This window comes from Cydia splendana, chromosome 27, assembly GCF_910591565.1.
Source record: "Cydia splendana chromosome 27, ilCydSple1.2, whole genome shotgun sequence".
Classification (NCBI taxonomy): domain Eukaryota; kingdom Metazoa; phylum Arthropoda; class Insecta; order Lepidoptera; family Tortricidae; genus Cydia; species Cydia splendana.
The window spans coordinates 6,558,737-6,578,659 of NC_085986.1; the positions used below are offsets into that span (position 1 = coordinate 6,558,737).

The 19,923-nt window shown below is 38.9% G+C and overlaps 1 long non-coding RNA gene and 1 other non-coding gene across 3 annotated transcripts in view; one reads left to right on the forward strand and one right to left on the reverse strand.

Annotated features, from left to right (window-relative positions):
• LOC134803823 (uncharacterized) overlaps nt 1-19,923 on the forward strand; it is a 178,104-nt gene that overhangs the window by 15,506 nt on the left and 142,675 nt on the right. The gene's annotated exons all lie outside the window — the stretch shown is intronic.
• Trnak-cuu (transfer RNA lysine (anticodon CUU)) lies at nt 6,867-6,939 on the reverse strand. The gene has a single exon. It is a non-coding gene; the product is annotated as a tRNA-Lys (tRNA).

Here is a 19,923-nt window from a genome sequence, read left to right on the forward strand (position 1 = left end):
ACACACGGCTTTAATTAATATAATGTTTTGTTTCATGTGTAGCCGTTTATCTTAACTTAATATAAACCTATAAATTAGAAACATAGATGATTCTCGATGTTATATTGTACACTAGTCTCTAGGGGCATAAAAAGGCGAGTCATAGCCGAGGTCAGAAAGGGGTGGCTGGTGACGTCACCGCCGGCTATGTTTACGAGTATCACCCCTATAACTAGACCGGTTATAGACGTTAGACACTCCCGTTTTACTTTGTTGCGAGAATTTCCTGTCACGCAAAACCACGAAACCACAGTAAGGGGTCATCCATTCATTACGTCACACGAATTTCTAGGTTTTTCTACCCCTCCCCCCCTCCTTGTCACACTTGGTCACATTTGGCAAACCCCTCCCCCCTGGTGTGACGTCACATTTCTTTAACGAAATCGGCAAATATTTATTTAATATTTTATCAACATATTTTTGACAAAAGAAATATTAGTAATTTTATAATCCAAAACTGATTAAGAAATAAAATTAAACGAATAAAAACGATTATCGTTTCAAAAACTAGTTATTTAAGTGTATATTAGCGTATAAAATAATTTAAATACATTTTCGGTTACTGTTGAAGTTAAAGTGACGTCACAAAGTTTGTGACGCCTCCTCCCCCTTGTCACAACATGTCACATTTTCTTGACCCCCTCCCTCCCCCTAAACGTGTGATGTAATTAATGGATGACCCCTAATTTGTATGTACATCAGGGGCCCATTTTTCGAATGGTATTAGTCTAATATTATTTTATTAGTGTGTTGCCGTTGCCAGTAAGTACTAAGGAAATTTCCTCTACTTAAAATAAAATATTTCACACCGTGCACGAAATAAAGCACCAGATAATTATTAGAAAAACATTGATAGCAGTTATTTTTAATTTACTATTTAAGGTGGTTCGCTTTCCATACAAAAAACAATTTCGTTATATTTAAGTAATTGCGTAATTTCTGTATAAAACAAAGTTTTACTATCAATTTAGCGCAAATAAACATTCGAAAGTACATTGATGCGCACATATTTATGCAGTAATAGTGTGTAATTACTTAATGTAGCGCAATTGTTTTTTGTATGGAAAGCGAACCGAACCACCTTAATAAATCGGATAGAAACATAAAAAGTAGGTGAGTTGACCGTGACGTCACATACTCGTTTTCATATAAATTCCATATTAGAAAATCGTTCGATTTAATTGACTAGTAGTCAAACTGGTACCCTATTGGTCTCCTCGACCCTAAGTATTCCCTTCACACATGTCACGTGCAGAATGCCTGTTACTCCTGAACGCTTCTGGATCGTAAACGGTTCCCTTGACCCAAATACGGTTTTGCGCATTGCGGGCGCTCGGACACTCGTCTTATTTGTCTAAATTTATATTAATATTTATAGTATATGTTAACCTTAGAAGCATTTAGTAACTGCAGACGCCATGGCTGTCATTTTCTGTACGAAACAGTCTGCCGATTTTTGCGGGGGAGGGGACGTCAAATGTATTGCTATTTCTACATGATTTGTACGTAACGTACCAATAGCCATGTCAGTCCATACAAAAGTTTGCACATTTGTGCAAGTTTTTCGGCAGAGGGGTAAGCTCTTAAAGGCGACTCCGCAGTTATTAAATGCTCTAAGATGTTAACACATTACTTATTCTGTAGGTATAATATTGTATTTAACCGACTCTTGTTAGAATGGGTTATATTTTGGACGCATATATGTGTAAGTGTGTAATATTTTTAATTGTCACTCAAAAAAAAGGTCCAAAAAATTCTGATTTGCGCCGCACAATGCTGTTTGCGCCCAATTAGTGTATATTAGGTTATGTTAATATTTTATTCTGATAGTTTAAATAGTACCCAAATTTTAAAGTACATGATTAGTAAATCTTCTAACCCACTGCATTTTAATGATTGAAGTGTCTAAAGACTCTAGAGATAGTGGTTTATTTTATAAAAAAACCGGGCAAGTGCGAGTCGGACTCGCGCACGAAGGGTTCCGTACCATAATAAAAAAAAACGGAAAAAAATGCAAAAAAAAAACGGTCACCCATCCAAGTACTGACCACGCCCGACGTTGCTTAACTTTGGTCAAAAATCACGTTTGTTGTATGGGAGCCCCATTTAAATCTTTATTTTATTCTGTTTTTAGTATTTGTTGTTATAGCGGCAACAGAAATACATCATCTGTGAAAATTTCAACTGTCTAGCTATCACGGTTCGTGAGATACAGCCTGGTGACAGACAGACGGACGGACGGACGGACGGACAGCGGAGTCTTAGTAATAGGGTCCCGTTTTACCCTTTGGGTACGGAACCCTAAAAATGACCTTGCTGTGTAAAATCCAAAATCGTCATTACTGTCATTAGTATTTTTCTATACGCTTGACCAAAGGCGAGGGTTTAGTGTGTTGAAGTTCTAGACTTGTAAATACGTCCCTTAGGTGCAGGGCCGTCTTAAACTATGCTGGGGCCCTTGGGCACATAAGAATTTGGGGCCCTTTTGGAAAGTAAAGAAAGCGAATTAAACTAACCTTTTTCTGCTATAATCTTCTATTTATCATGAGTAATCAAATATACTGTTACTGTCTGTTCTTCGGGGCCCCCTGAGGGTGGGGGCCCCGTGTGCCCTTAAGGCTTGGCCACATACAGAGCGCGACGCAGCGCCGCGTCCACGCCGCGCGACCGCGGCACATGCTAACAGGTTACCGACGTCAAACAGACTGCGTCCCGCCGGTATCACGCCCCGCTTCTGTCGCGCCCCGCGCCGCGCGGCCCATTGCGTCCGCGCGGCGCGTGCGCAGCGCTGCGCCGAGCGAACGCGGCGGCCCGCCGCGTCGCGCAAGGTCACGTCAGTAGGATCGGACGTAGGCAGCGAGCGGTGCGCCGCGTTCCCGCGCGGCCGCGCCGCGTTCACGCGCGCCTTGAGGGCGTGTTGAGAGCGTGAGGCCGGCGCGATCGGCGCGCGCCCTGTTTGACCAGGCTTCGCGTCGGCATCACGCGGCGCGGACGCGGCGCTGCGTCGCGCTCTGTGTGTGGCCAAGCCTTTATGGTAAAGACGGTACTGCTTAGGCGTACTTGTACCATAGATGTAAGTAAATTGAGGTAGATATGGTACCAGGCGCACGATCGTGAGCCATTAAATATAGGTTCCGGAACCTATATTTAGTTAGGCGTATGGGTGACGCCAACCTGTCAAGTTGTCAAAATCGTTGGATCAATTTTTAGTTTTGTCAACTATGAACGTCACACGTCTACATAAATAAAAGGTCATTGACTTGTACTGTGTAACGTATATTGTATACTCACAAATACTAGAAGCTAAATATATTTTTTGACTAACTTTTCCTGCATTGCATCAGTTTTCAGACAATACTTCAGTTAGTCACCGGTGAGTCAGTTCTGAAATGGACATTTCGTGGAATCCGAGGGGGATAAGTCCCCCTCGTGTCTCGCCATGGTGTCTGGGGGGGATGCTGTTTGTTTTGAGAAGACAGGTCCATAAAGATAGGAATTTATTTACCATTAGACAGAATGAGTAAAGGAATACAGTAGAGCTTGCTAAATATATGATCACGTTTAATACTATTTCTCGTGTAATATGCCATTTGACACTGTTCCCTGTAATTTCTTTTCATTAAATTCAAGAGGGAAGTATATATAGAAATTAGCACGTGATCGTCCATACAAAAAGAGGAAACGTTTTTCCAATTCTAAATATTTTCCATTCTCCACGATTTTTTAGTATGTTATTGACACAATGAAAAACTAGGTTTATTTTATAGGTTTTCCTTTTTTCAAAATAAGTCATACCAAAAAAAATTCACGCCCCGCCCGGATAACGCGCCTGTGTGACGGAACCTTTATGGCCTTTTGTATGAGTTGTCTGGTATTTCTATTTAAGGTCAAAACATAGACTTAACTAACATTCTTTACAAATCTATTCATTTCAAGGAAATGACTGGTCTGTTAACGCTGTTATAAGAAAATAATTAATCTCATTCATGACTAACCCTAATGACATTATTGTAAGTGTGTTGTTGTCAACATATTTGGTATTACACAACACATTTTTAATAATTTCCTCGTATAAATGTAACTAGTCATACAAACTATTATATTATCTTAGATTATAATATTTATAATATTAATAGTCAATTAGGGTTTACCCTTGAATTGCCGACAGACATTTCATCGAATGTTATTTCGAAGACAACGTTTCAAGTAATTTCATTTCATCGACAAGTTATTGCGTCGAAGAATCGATACTAGTAAATTTAAATCGGGGACTTTTAATTGGTACTTGAGTTATTTTGCATATAGTTTATATCGTGGTATTTCTTTACGGGTTTTCTTATTTCATTTTGGATTGTATTTAATAAAATTTATCACGCGTAAAATTATTTCAATTTGTAATATTTCGTTATCGAAACTAAAAGCAGTCACGTCAGTCGGCTCACTCAGCGCGATTATAGGTATGTGGGTAGTTTAAGATACAAAATTGTTTATCTGGACGTACATAATTTTGAGAAAGCGACAATTTTAAGTTTGCGCTCTAATTTTGAAGATATAATTTGCAAGGCTGCCATTTTCATTTTGGATTAATTATAAATAGGTTGGTAACAATAATTTAAGCCGTTCATTTATGTGTAGGGTCGCAGTTCTAACCTAACCTAAACCTATTTTGAAAGCCGTTCATTTATGTGTAGGGTCGCAGTTCTAACCTAACCTAAACCTACTTTGAAAGCCGATCGTTTCTGTGTGGGGTCGCAGTTCTAACCTAACCTAAACCTACTTTGAAAGCCGTTCGTTTCTGTGTGGGGTCGCAGTTCTAACCTAACCTAAACCTACTTTGATAGCCGTTCGTTTCTGTGTGGGGTCGCAGTTCTAACCTAACCTAAACCTAATTTGAAAGCCGTTTGGTTCTGTGTGGGTTGCAGTTCTAACCTAACCTATACCTACTTTAAAAGCCGTTAGGTTCTGTGTGGGGTCGCAGTTCTAACCTAACCTAAACCTACTTTGATAGCCGTTCGTTTCTGTGTGGGGTCGCAGTTCTAACCTAACCTAAACCTAATTTGAAAGCCGTTTGGTTCTGTGTGGGTTGCAGTTCTAACCTAACCTATACCTACTTTAAAAGCCGTTAGGTTCTGTGTGGGGTCGCAGTTCTAACCTAACCTAAACCTACTTTGAAAGCCGTTCGTTTCTGTGTGGGGTCGCAGTTCTAACCTAACCTAAACCGACTTTGATAGACGTTCGTTTCTGTGTGGGGTCGCAGTTCTAACCTAACCTAAATCTAAAATTCTTACAATAGAAAAATGTATAAATGTGTAGTACGACATATATTAAAGTAATACGTCGAACAAATGACTTGCAATGTTTAGTAGTTGTGCCAATTAAAATAATTTGAAACGAATTAGCGATCAAGTAATATTCGTAGAATAGTATTTCTACGTAGTAAGAAAAATTGAAATAAATAGTATATGAAACAAAATAACGCCAAACAATATTACTAGTACTAACGTTTCGATGAATCGTTGTCGATGAAATAATATTCGATGAAGAGTTTGTCGGCAAAACAAGGGTACACCGTCAATTAGTCATACAATGTATGTAAGCTCGCCATCAGATATAATATCAGAGCGGCCAAGGTGCTCACAAATATCTGAACACGCCTCTATTGTCAAGGCGTTAGAGTGCGTGTTCAGATATTTTGACCACCTCGGCCGCTCCGATGTATCTGATGGCGACCGTACATACATACTCTGAAGTATATCCTATGTCCCTTTCTTGAGAAAATTATATCTTAAAAAGGTACCACCTTAATAGCAAATTTGAATATAATAGTTCTGTAGCAAACAAAACATTGAATGGACGTCCTCTCCGTACCCTCTCAAAGTTTGCCCTTCATTCAACCTCCAGCCTGTTTGTAAGCTTGTTAAATCAGTATATTATATTATAGGTATGTAAGGTATGCCTATGACTATTACTACTATTAGTATTGTCGCGACGTCTAGCCTAGATGGCGTCATTACGAGTACATTACATGCTATTGAGCTAGAGATATAGTTAAGTATGTTATCATTAATTCATTCATTTTACCCTTGAACTCTGTATCTTCTTTGCACAAAAGAACATATCGTACAAAAGGCGGACTTAATGCCAAAAGCATTATCTACCAGTCTCGTCTGTTGAATATCTTGTCGTGTGTTGAACTTGAATCTCAGCTTTCTATGTTTAATAATAATTCAGCCTATATACACGTCCCACTGCTGGGCACAGGCCTCCTCTCATGCGCGAGAGGGCTTGGGCTATAGTCCCCACGCTAACCCAATGCGGATTGGGGAATTCACATACACCTTTGAATTTCTTCGCAGATGTATGCAGTTTTCCTCACGATGTTTTCCTTCACCGAAAAGCTAGTGGTAAATATCAAATTATATTTTGTACATAAGTTCCGAAAAACTCATTGGTACGAGCCAGGATTTGAACCCGCGACCTCCGGATTGAAAGTCGGACGTCATATCCACTCGGCCACCACCGCTTCGCTTTCTATGTTTAGTAAAACATTACCCTCCTTTGCATCGACGCGCTGTCGAAAGTTTAAAAAAAATCAAACCGGATAGGTGTGACAGTGTCAATATAAATCCGACTTACGTCCGGGAGTCCGGGACTACATATTTCCTAAAGAATTTCTTTTACATCGGTTCAGCCGTTGTGATGTATGAAAATTATTGAAAGGGATATGTACATAAAGTACAAATAAATATAAAATGGACGCGCGCTTTTCATACATTTAGCAAATCTAATTTTTAGTAAAAAAAAAGTAAAAATACAAAAAGTTGTTTCGCCCAACGTGGGGCTCGAACCCACGACCCTGAGATTAAGAGTCTCATGCTCTACCGACTGAGCTAGCCGGGCTGTGTCCGAGTGACCCAATTTAGCTTACTGCTTCCGAGCAAGGTCAACTCTTGAGAACCAGTTTTCCTTCTTGTCAAAATAGCGTAACTTCATATAATTTACATGTCGCTTACGCTCTTTTATAGTTACTAAGCAGTGTTTTAACCGTAAGAATAGTGACGACCCGCGACCTTATGTGAGAGAATATAAGAATCATATTCGCTTGGAGCGCAGCTGTTATTTTTAACTACCTATGAATAAATTTGATTTTTAAATATCGAATGCGAGCAAATTAGAGTTGCCAGTTTTGAGATTTATTTTTATAACTCCGTAAATATGTGAGAGCAGAATTATGGTTTCCGTTTTGAAATAAGATTGTTAATAAATTATTGAGAGGAAAATAAATGTAAAACAAGTTTTAAAATAATGTACACGTTTTTTATGTAAAGCACATTATGTTTCTATTGAAAATATGAATAAAAGGAGACTTTTTACTGGCTGCTTTTCTTAGATTCAAGCATATCACAAGATTATATCAACTTATCAACATACTCTGTCATTATAAAATTCTTAACTTGCAGAATTTTCACTCTTCTTTTTTTAATTAGTAGGCTAGGTGCGTATATCACGATTAATTAGCACGTGTACATATGTAGTGAAGTTAATATTGGTGAAAGTAACTTCGTTTTTGTAAACGAGATTTATGTAATTTTTATTCGACCACTACTGAAGAGTTCTCTCGGTTTCTCCATATCCCATCGTCAACAATATCATCATATTAAAAAAAAAGCCATTTTTTCCCAAATGTCTTCGAATAATCGGAAAAAAATGCCAACACGGTTGTAACACACCTGGGCCCTATTTCACCAACGTGACAGGTCCGACAATTGTCGACATCACTGTTACTGACGTCACAGGCCTCCATAGGCTACGGTAACCGCTTACCATCAGAGACGGGCGGTGTGGTTGTTTGCCACCAACATGTTAATTTAAAAAAAAACTCCACTATATCGCCAGTTAATAAGTATTTATTTTGCGAAGCTAATGTAAATTGTCACAAGAAATGCGACGATTGTCACGAAATTCCGACACAGAACTCATTTGCTGTCAAGAATTACTGAAAGTTCTTTGAAATCTTGTGAAAATTGTCATCATTGTCATCATAAACATCGCAAGAGAAATACCTGTTTTTTGCCAATATAATAAAGTTTTTTTAAATAATACAATGATGGTGACAAACAGGATGGTAAGCGATAACCGTAGCCCATGGATGCCTGTGACGTCAGCAACTATGAGACTTGTCGAATTGTCGCACCCGTCACGTTGGTGAAATAGGGGCCTGGTGTTGCAGGCGTTTATAGGCTACGGTGACCGCTTACCATCTGGCGGATCGTATGCTTGTTTGCCACTGATTTGTTAATTATGATGACTGATATGTAAAGAAAGATTCCAACGGATTGCGAACCTTCTAAGTTTTGAAGTGTCATTATTTAGGTTAATAAGTAGTTTTGAGCCCAAAAAGCGCTGGTGGCCTAGCGGTAAGAGCGTGCGACTTTCAATCCCGAGGTCGCGGGTTCAAACCCCGGCTCGTACTAATGAGTTTTTCGGAACCTATGTACGAAATATCATTTGATATTTGCCAGTCGCTTTTCGTTGAAGGAAAACATCGTGAGGAAACCGGACTAATCCCAATAAGACCTAGTTTCTCCTCAGGGTTGGAAGGTCAGATGGCAGTCGCTTTCGTAAAAACTAGTGCCTACGTCAAATCATGGGATTAGTTGTCAAGCGGACCCCAGGCTCCCATGAGCCGTGGAAAATGCCGGGACAACGCGAGGAAGAGGAAGTAGTTTTACCCACCAAAAGTAGAAACGGAATATTTCAACGAACTTACACCTATCCGGCCTTAAAAGTATTAATTTAATACTTTTAATTTATGGTATGATTACACTATTTATTGACTACGAGATGGTCACGACTTAAACGTTTTGCTCTGTTTTTAGGGTTCCGTACCCGAACAGTATACATAGATATAGTTGACGATTTTTTTTAAATGGAAAAATCATTTATTTACATACAATATATATACAGTGGTACTACTAAACGAAATTAATAACTAGCTTGAATCTAAAATAGGCCCCTGAGGCATTGTACCAAGGATGCTGGCGGCATTTCCTCGCTGTATCGCAATGCTGATACGTTGTGCGAGGTAGCCGCCAGCTCTTCGGTCACCAGTTACGTCAACCAGACGCTTCGCGATTTCTGCGAACAACTTATGCGCTCTGGGACCCCATGGACCTAGAGTTTCAACTCCATCAAAAGGTACAAAATGGTACTCTCTACCGAGGCTCTTATATTTGTTACGTTTTAAAATTTCGGCGCTCTCCGCCGCCCCGCGAATGACGAATTATAATTTGCATCGATCTCTCGAACAACTTATAATTAGGAATTAGAGTTGTCATGTGTAAAAATAGAAAACTGCAAATAGTTATTTGCACACCTCAGTGAAAGGAAGGGTACAGAAAAAAACAATTCATCAAAAATAGAGACTTACCCTTATTTATAAACACGGTATACAAACCTCAATAGGGTATTATACTGTATTTCAAATAAATTATTTTACGCCATGCATGAAATAAAGCACCAGATAATTATTAGAAAAATACAGATCGGAATTATTTTTGAACACCAGTTCTATTTAATAAATCGGATAGAAGTATAAAAAGTAGGTGTGTTGACCGTGACGTCACGATGTAATGTTTCATATAAATTCCATATTAGCCATAGTCTAATAAAACATGGTCTTCCATTCCCAGAGTGACACGGGGCTACGTCACAACAACATGGCCGCTATATATAGCGCTATCGCATATTATCATATAGCGCTGTCACATGATGACGTAAGCCCGTGTCAGTTAGGTGACCTAGAAAAGACGGGAATGGAGTACCAGGCGGAGTATATTATTATACCATGATATTAGCAAATCGTTTTGACAGTTCTAAAAAAGTAACTGATTTGACTAGTAGGAAAATACCCTGTTAGCTAATAATCGTTTATACTTATCTGTCACTTATGTATTTGTAGAGGTGGCCACTGACGAGCCTTCCAACAGTCCAAATAGCGTGGCTGCAATCCAAAATCGGTCCGTGAATGTCAAAAACGTACAATGTTTAATATTAGGATGCCGTCCATTTGGATGAATCCATTGTAACGGCATCCATTTGGAAGGCTCGTCAGTGGCCTGCTTAAGAAAGGGATAAAACATAATTTAATTAAATCAGGCCCGTAAAGTTTTATGAATAAGGGGGTAAAAAGCGACCTCTTTTAGACAACTGTTATGATTCCTACATAAATGTGCCTGATATTTATAAACCCTGTAAATTTTCTCTGTAACCTCATCATCTGTGTGCATGTATTGAAACTTGAATATCATAGAACACGCCTCAATGAGGGTTTCCGCGATCGAGTTTTTCACTAGATGACAGCACCGTGGCGAGAGGTCTAGCTGTCATAATCCACCAGTCATGTTTAAACATGTTTTTTTTATTGGTGGATTTTGACAGCAGCTGTCAAAAAGACCCCTCGTCACGGTGCTGCCATCTAGTGAAAATCTCGATCGCGGAAACCCTCATTATCAAGGCGCCAGAGTGCGTGTTCAGATATTGTTGAACAACTCGGCCGCACCGATATATCTGATGGCTACGTACCTACAAACGGACGGAACCATCCACGTGCGAGTCCGACTTTGGCTGACTTTTTAACGAAATCTCGATAATTATTGCCTATTTAGTACCGTTATTGGATATGTAAGATATTTGTGCTGGGTCGTTACCGTATCAATAAATAATTGACCGAGCTCCGACACACTTAGGGGCTATTCATAAATTACGTCATTTCAAATTAGGGGGGGGGGGTCTGGATATCGGATGACGGTAGCATGAAGTAGGAGGAAATGGGGTCATTTGAAGCATGATTTTTGGATGATTATAGGGGGGGGTCAAAAATCGTCAAAAATCGATGACGTAATTTATGTAGAGCCCCTTAGGCCATGTGTAGTCTTCGATGAGATTTGATCTAATCGAGTAGCAATGTCATGTTAAGCTATTTTAAGTTTTATTCAATAACAAAACTTATAAACTATTATTAAAATTATGTATAAATTAAATAAATAAAAACTAATAAATTAAGTAAATAAATGAAAATTCTGCCAGTTGGAATTGCGGGCCAGACACTATCAATGGACCATTGTAGTCTGTGAATAAATAAATTGATTGATTGATTGAATAGTCTAATGACATAAATATTGACTGCATAGAAATTAATGAAACGAAATGGTATATAAATTGGTACGGAAACAAAGTATGACAATATTTTCAGTTTAGTTTAGTTTCTGATCCGCACATAGTATAACCCTGAGTACAGTCAGCAGCAGAAGTTGCTAAGCGGGCCAGGTGTTAAAAATGATCTTGACTTTATTGTTCAGGGAATAAGAGCGTTTCAAGGTAAATTACTATGCAGTCAATAGTTATGTGATTAGATTATTGATAGTGTCTGGCCTGCAATTCCAACTGGCAGAATTTTCATTTTATTCTAATAATTCCACTGTCAATATTAATGTCATGAAAAGTAATGTTATTCATAGCGATTATACTGATTATATCTGCCCCCAAAATTATAATAGTTGATACTATTTCGTTGACTGTTGGGTACTTAATCCAACTATTTACACAATAACTCATAACTTACCTGTTTTCGCCGTAATCGGGCAAAAAGCGATGTTTTCGTAAGCGGAATTTGCTACAGGTTATTCCTAATGTGTGGATTGGTCGATGATTGATTTTACGTTTCTTTTTTCAGACACGCAACCATGCAACGAAGTAGGTTGTGAAACCTGGACACCGTTGGCGGAAACGTAAGTTTGCTATTACAAAATTATATTTTTCACATTCACCTAATTTATTCCAAAAAGGGCTGTTTGGGCTGGGCGGCAGTTTTTGCATAATTATAATGAAAATGATTTTCTTATAAGTGAGTGAATTGTGAAAAGCAGAATATATCAAATGGTTAGCAAAGTTATTTCCGTCTTGGGCGTTAAAACTTGAATTCCTCACTACGCTTGGGATTCTATTTTAGAATCCTTCGCGTCGTTCAGGATTCAATGTACGCCGACGGCGTAAAAATGCCATTTTGCTCCCTTGTGACACAATCAACTATATTTCTTGGTGGTAGTACTATTACAGCACGTAATGAGTAAGTGCTGCTCGGAGCTGCCACGGCGTTTAATATTTGTGGCGTTCCATGCCAAAAGGGTGCTTATGCTCCATGTGCCTTTCCTAGCTAGAAAGAGTAATAGAAAGCCACATTTAATAAGTTACTTATTGCGAAGGCACATTCGTTTAATTTAAAGTATAAAATTAAAAAACATTCTTCTCTTTACCAACACTCGAATGCCGTTTTTGCTTACAATACAAGTGCAAATCATCGTTCATTACGATGCGTTATTGAAAAATAAATACAGGCTATTATGTTTCCTATACTTCTAATAAAGCTTTACAATGACGATGCTTTAACTTGTCCTAACTGTACCCTTCAATAAATAAATAAATTGGTAATATGAAAAAGAAAACATTTATTTACATAGGTAGGTATATACAAGATATATACAGTGGTACTACTAAACTAAATTAATAACTAGCTTAAATCTAAAATAGGCCCTTAAGGCATTGTACCAAGGATGCTGGCGGCTTTTCCTCGCTGTATCGCAATGCTGATATGTTAATATTCTCTCGAAAGATGGCAGTAAATTTACAGTGGCTACATAATTACTTTGACAATCCGCCTCTATACACTCTATTCTCTTTGCTAACGGTATGAAATGGTCAATGTAAAGTGAACCCTAAATGCCTCAACTAGTCAACAATAGGGTATTCTCCTACTACTAGTCAAATCAGTTACATTTTTAGAACTGTCAAAACGATTTGCTAAAATGGAATTTATATGAAACATTACATCAGGACGTCACGGTCAACTCACCTACTTTTTATATTTCTGTCCGATTTTTTAAATAGAACTTGTGTTTAGAAATAATTCCTATCTGTGTTTTTCTAATAATTATCTGGTGCTTTATTTCATTGTGGTGTAAAATGATTTATTTTAAATACAGTATAATACGACCCTATTAAAGTACGTTGTAATGTAACTAATTCTAGTCGGCGATGTGCACATACGTCCTTTTTCCGTTGAGACGGAGCCCAATTGACAGTTAACGGAAGTGCCAATGAACTTGGCGGGAAACGGACGTTCTTATTTTAAAATTTCGGAATTGTCAAGGCGTTCAGTGTTGCAAGTTTTTAAAATAGGCAGCCGTTGTGTGATATTTAACTTGCCACTTCGCTGGCCCAATATTACAGGGTTCTATGTTTCACTTTTATCGAACTGAAATTTGAACATTGTCATAGTGACATGAAGTCGAATTTCAACTATATATAACTAGCTTAAATCTAAAATAGGCCCTTGAGGCATTGTACCAAGGATGCTGGCGGCATTTCCTCGCTGTATCGCAATGCTGATACGTTGTGCGAGGTAGCCGCCAGCTCTTCGGTCACCAGTTACGTCAACCAGACGCTTCGCGATTTCTGCGAACAACTTATGCGCGCTGGGACCCCATGGACCTAGAGTTTCAACACCAAATGGTACAAAATGGTACTCTCTACCGAGGCTCTTATCTAGTTATTAATTTCGTTTAGTAGTACCACTGTATATATATTGTATGTAAATAAATGTTTTCATTCACTATATATTGTAAATGTAACATAGAACCCTGTAATATTGTAAATGTAACATAGAACCCTGTAATATTGTAAATGTAACATAGAACCCTGTAATATTGTAAATGTAACATAGAACCCTGTAATATTGGGGCAGCGACTTGTTGAGGACAGTTGCTCCAACTGATGCGCCGTCATACTCGTAATGTTTCCAAAATTACGAAACATTCACATGGAAAACTTTCGGAAAAATCCTGATATTTTAAAATGGGAATAGACATTTTAAATTTTCAATATGAAAGTTTACTTTGCTTTCTGTGAAATTTCTAACAACTTTTCCAACTTTTTGGAAACTTGCCCCCTATTCAGGCTTCTGTCTAAATGTAACAAGCCGCGCCCTCTGTGTCTCCGGGTCTTTTTATAGAATGTCTTGTTTACATTAAGCGTCGTATCTCGCCCACTGGTATTTAAGTAAAATGTAAACTGAATGCAGCGTTTGATATTTTTAAACAAGCCAGCTTTAGGCCGATTTCTGCAATTCAATTTAAATCCTTAAATACATACTTCCTTACTAATATTACAAATGCGAAAGTGTGTCAGTCTGCCTGTCTGTTACTTCTTCACGTTTAAACCGCTGAACCGATTTAGTTGAAATTTGGCATAGAGATAGTTTCAGTCCCGGGGAAGATGGCGCCAGCATAGCTTGCCCTGTCAATTTCTAGAATTGTGTCATATTCTTGTTTTTTTTTCGGAATTTTATGGCCTGGATGTGCCAGCCCTTTAAGCCAAATCTCTTAGAGCCATACTAGAGAAAGGGGCAAGCTATGATGGCGCCATCTATGAAAACCTTTGACTATTGCCAACCCCATTTCAGTAGGTAGTTTTAGGGGTAAACAGTAAACATGTCTGTTTTATGTTTTGTAGTGTAACATGGCCGACATGGGTTGCTTAAAAAAAGGAATCCCTGCCTAACCTGATCCCCCCTGCCTAACCTGATCCCCCCTTCCTCTTTACCTACTTCCGCTGACTGTATATGAATCAGGGATGTTGCGAATATTGGCATCCGCAACCGCGGAACTACCGCATATTTTCAAAAACGGCATCCGCAAAAAATCGATGCGGCGCGGATGCGGATGCGGATGTGGAATAGGTCGGTACGGGAACATCTTAGCGGCGGTGTAAGTTATAGGTAATTTCATCATTAGCCAATAGGACTCTCGTTACGTTTTTGTGATTCGTCGATCGAGCTCTTTAGTCTAAGACGGACGCCGATATAAATGATAAAAATTCTAAAATGATGATAAAAATTACTAAAATGATGATAAAAATTACTAAAATGTAATATTTGACGTTTTTTATGTACCTAATCTTGACATCCGCATCCGCGGATGGTAGCCTTTAAATATCCGCATCCGCGGAATGTCTAGAAATCGGCATCCGCAACATCCCTGGGGGCTGTCCATAAATTACGTCATCGATTTTTGACCCCCCCCCCCCCCTAAAATCATCCAAAAATCATGCTTCGAATGACCCCGTTTCCTCCTACGTCATGCTACGATCATCCGATGTCCAGACCCCTCTTCCCCTAATTTGAAATGACGTAATTTATGAATAGCCCCTTGGTATGAATCTTTAAAGCATCTATAGCATTACATTAATTGCAAAAGCCTTGGTCGCACGCGGTCATTGACTGCTCATGTGCTCATTGGCCACTATTTGACCCCATCTAAAGGTCAATATCATGTGGTCATTACTACAAGTCGTGTAAAACCCCTGCATGCTAGCTTTTGCACGCTTGGTCTCACTTCTGTATAATACTACAGTGCTTTTTCTCGGTAAAAAATACAACTCTCCACTTCCTGTTTTAGCAGTATTAAATCTATTAAATTAAAAATCAGACACAACCCCCTAGGGGTCATCCATTAATTACATCACACGATTCGGGGGGAGAGGGTCAAGAAAATGTGACATGTTGTGACAGGGGGGAGGGGGGAGTCACAAACTTTGTGACGTCACTTTAACTTATTTGAATTATTTAATTCGCTGTACAATTAAATAACAAGTTTTTGGAACGATAATCGTTTTTATTCGTTTAATTTACTTTCCTCATCAGTTTTGGGTTATATTATTTTGATAAAATCGGATCGGACAATGTTAACGCTCTTATTCTTTCACTTAGTCACTACATTTTATTTTGACAATACACCTCTATACTAAATTCTCTTTGGTATGGCTATGATAACTGTTAAAAACTTCACGAGCACCTTTTGTCATGTTCGCATGTTCGTGTCAAAGTGAAATTATCAAGTAAAACTGGTAACCGTTAACTGTCGTTTATGATCGTGGGAATGCTTTCAATGATGTGTTGACAATTGTAATAAACTTCCTTCACAAAAGAAAGTCAACCTTAAACCGCTTGGAATAAAGTTTAGTTTTAATCGTCGCATATTCGCGACGATGCTCAGTTCCTGTGACGTTCTATTTTGAAAAATAAAACGATTATCGACCTTAATGAAAAGTAGCAGAGTCTGCTTTTGATTGGGTTAAAGTTGTTGACGCATAACCTGACTGTATTATTCTATTTTCAAAAATTATATACGTTGAATTTACAGCAAATTGGGCTTAATTTTGTAGGTGTGAGGTGTGACTATGAGGCGGTTGTGAGTTAGGTTGTTTTAAAATTAGACGAGTTAGGCCCACTTGCACCATCCCACTAACCCGGGGTTAAGCAGTTAAACCGTTAACTCAGTGTCAAATTCTACTGGTAACCATGGTAACTCCAGGTTTAACCGGTTAACCCCGATTTAGTGGAATGGTGCAAGTGGACCTAATAGTAATAGTAGAAGTGTTGTTAGTCGTTTTATATCAGTACAGTCGCCTGCAATAATATGTTACTCTTCGAAGGCCGCAAAAATATGTGACACGCTCTTAGGCTCTACAAATAAAATCGTGTCAGATATTTTTGCTGCCTTCGTTGTGTAACATATTATTGCAGGATAATACAAGAAACATGAAGAAATGCCTTACCGGGATTCGAACCCCGGTCTCCACGAACACCGTTATCTCCGCTAATCTAGCTACAACTACGCAGCCAGACAAAATTACTATAATTGTGACTTTCTATCCGAGATTGCACATGTCGTACACAATCTTGGTCTTGCGGTCCGCTGTACCCAATTGCCTTAGAAATACTGGCAAAATGGGCTAAGGGGCTGTCCATAAATTACGTCATCGATTTTTGACCCCCCCCCCCTATAATCATCCAAAAATCATGCTTCAAATGACCCCATTTCCTCCTACTTCATGCTACCGTCATCCGATGTCCAGACCCCCCCCCCCCCCCCTAATTTGAAATGACGTAATTTATGAATAGCCCCTAACTAAGAAATATAGATATATACCTAATTAAGGGGCTACCCGAGGTTTTCATCGATTTTTGACAAGTTTCAAATCATATCTCCTATTTTTGCACTACAGATAGAATTATAAGACAAACGCTTATCAGTTCTTCAATCTTTTATCCCCGTTTTTGTCTACCGGATTTTGAAAGAAATTAATACTTATTTTTTTTTATGAATTTTTGAAACATTGTCTACTAAACAAACACTTTTTCGTATCTAGTTTGCTGTGAAGGATCTTACATGTACGAAATCTACATATTTGGGTTCGTCTTTGACGTCTCGAAAAATGTGTCTACGTCTAGGGAGTTCATTTTAAACTAATTAACACAAAAGTTATGGCCAGAAAACCAGTTTTTTAGCCTAAAATTGTTCAACTTTATTGCCAAATATCTCGAAAACAATGAACTTTGAAGTAAATATGGGATACTATATTGCTTAAAGCCGTTGCTGTTAATATGATAAGCTACAAAAAAACATTAGAAAACTAAAGGCCTGGCCAAACAGCCGGCGCGACGCAGCGCCGCGTGATGGCGACGCGATGCCTGTTCAAATAGGGCGCGCGCGGATCGCGCCGGCCTCACGCTCTCAACACACCCTCATCGCGCGCGCGAACGCGGCGCACCGCTCGCTGCCTAACGTCCGATCCGACTGATGTGACCTTGCGCGACACGGCGGGCCGCCGCGTCCGCGCGGCGCAGCGCTGCGCTAGACATGTGCGCCGCGCCGCCGCGCCGCCGCCGCCGACGATTTTTCCACGCCGCCGCCGCCGATAAATTTGACCGGCGTATAATCGGCGTGGAAAATTTTGATACCTATCGTGTCTTATTGCATGTTGCGTAGTGAATAGATAGTGTCAGAGGTATAATTTAAAAATCCTTATACCTTTTCGCTTATTATTTGGCATCGAAACAAATTAGCATCATTTTTGTGGTTGCCGTGTTAGCTGTGATAACGATTTAGCGTTAATTGAAATAAGATCTACTTTCTGGATAACAGGTTATTATTTGATATTTTATCGCCAAGCTTTTTTATAGTACGCATTTTGTTTGTATGTAACATTACTTACTATTAATGTAAAACAATAGACTACATCAAAATACGATTACAAATATACGATTGACACTCAAGAGACTAATATTCTCTTGATTTTGAACTGTCATAGGGAGTTCTCTTTTATCGACTTCCGATACACATATATCGATACAATGTAGAATTAAAAATATTTAAAAGTTATAATAGTTAATGGATATTTGACTGTAAAGGCCGTAACACACTATCGCACCGCACCGCGACCTTGGTGCGTCGCACCCATAAGTGAGAGCGAGAAAGAGATATCTGTTTCTCGCTCTCACTTATAACTTATAATTTATTGGTATGTTACCAATATAAAAGAAATATGTACTTAGTTTAAGCAGATAACATGTAAAAAAGATGACTACTTAATTCTCTTAAAAAGAAACTAATGGACTAAGACTGAACTTGAAATTGAAAAAAAAAGAACACAGAACTGAAGTAGTAAATAAATGTGAAACTATTAACTATTAAGTTTTTATTGTTTTTAATGCACATATCTATTTCGCATTTTCAATTATCAAAGTTATCTGGGATAGATCGCTCTTTAGCGATTAAACCGCTTTTACTATTAATCTGTTTGATATGTTGTATTCTACATTGTATCGATAAAGGTATATCGAAAGTCGATAAATGAGAAGTCCCTAATGACAATTCACTACTGCCACGAGAATTCCGGGCTCTGAATTGCTAAATTTGTTAATATTTAAACATACCGTTAGGTTGGTAATGGTTGCCAAGTGACATGACTGGTTATCACTTTCGGCAATAATTTATAAAACACCCATAATGTGTTTTGGATGGCCTAGTAAATACTCAGAAGGCTTTAAAATAGAGTTTCTACAGCCACGTTCTCATGTAGTATCAAAAATTATACCACGCCGATTTCACGCCGATCACGCCGCCGCCGCCGGTCAAAAAATCATCGGACGCCGCCGCCGATGATTTTGCCATCGGCGCACATGTCTACGCTGCGCACGCGCCGCGTGGACGCAAGGGGCCGCGCGGCGCGGGGCGTGATACCGGCGGGACGCAGTCTGTTTGACGTCGGTAACCTGTTAGCTGCGTCGCGCCGGCTGTTTTGCCAGGCCTTAAGGGATTCAGATCGAAGGTCATTGGCGTGGGGTAGCCCCTTAATAAGACATGTTGGCCGTGGGTACCAAGCTCAGCATGTGCTAAACTGGTGTCCAGCGCTGGTTTTCAGTTTGGCCCCTTTTTGTTGGAGTTCTGAGAGGAAGTACATGTTGATCTTTTCTGAGCCGTTAGGTAAATATAGTTAAATCCAGGAAATTAGAATCAGAATAGTTATTTACGATACAAGTGCGAAAAATAGGAAATTTGCTACAAGTGGCGAATTTTAAAACAAGAGTGTTTTAAATCGACACGAGTTGCAAATTACCTTTGTTTAATGTTTGAAAATATTTAATTACTTATACACCGTGTTTTTTTTGATTTCCGTTCTTTTTAAGGGTGCATTCCTGAGCTTAAATCAAGTAACTTTCTCAAAGACACCGATGTTCTAATTAAGTCCATTTCGGAGATAATCCATAATTTATTTTTTTCCTATAAGGCCTCTACAAGCGTGTACACTTGCCTTAGGGCCGGCTTACATATTGATTAGTGTTTAGAATGAGTTCATACATTTGCTACTAAACTTAAGTACAATCTCGGTCGATTGATGTACGAAATGACATTGATATGTCACAGATTTCAATTGTTTGGTTGAGTTAAATGTAATGCCCGTGTTACAACAACGCTATATGCTACA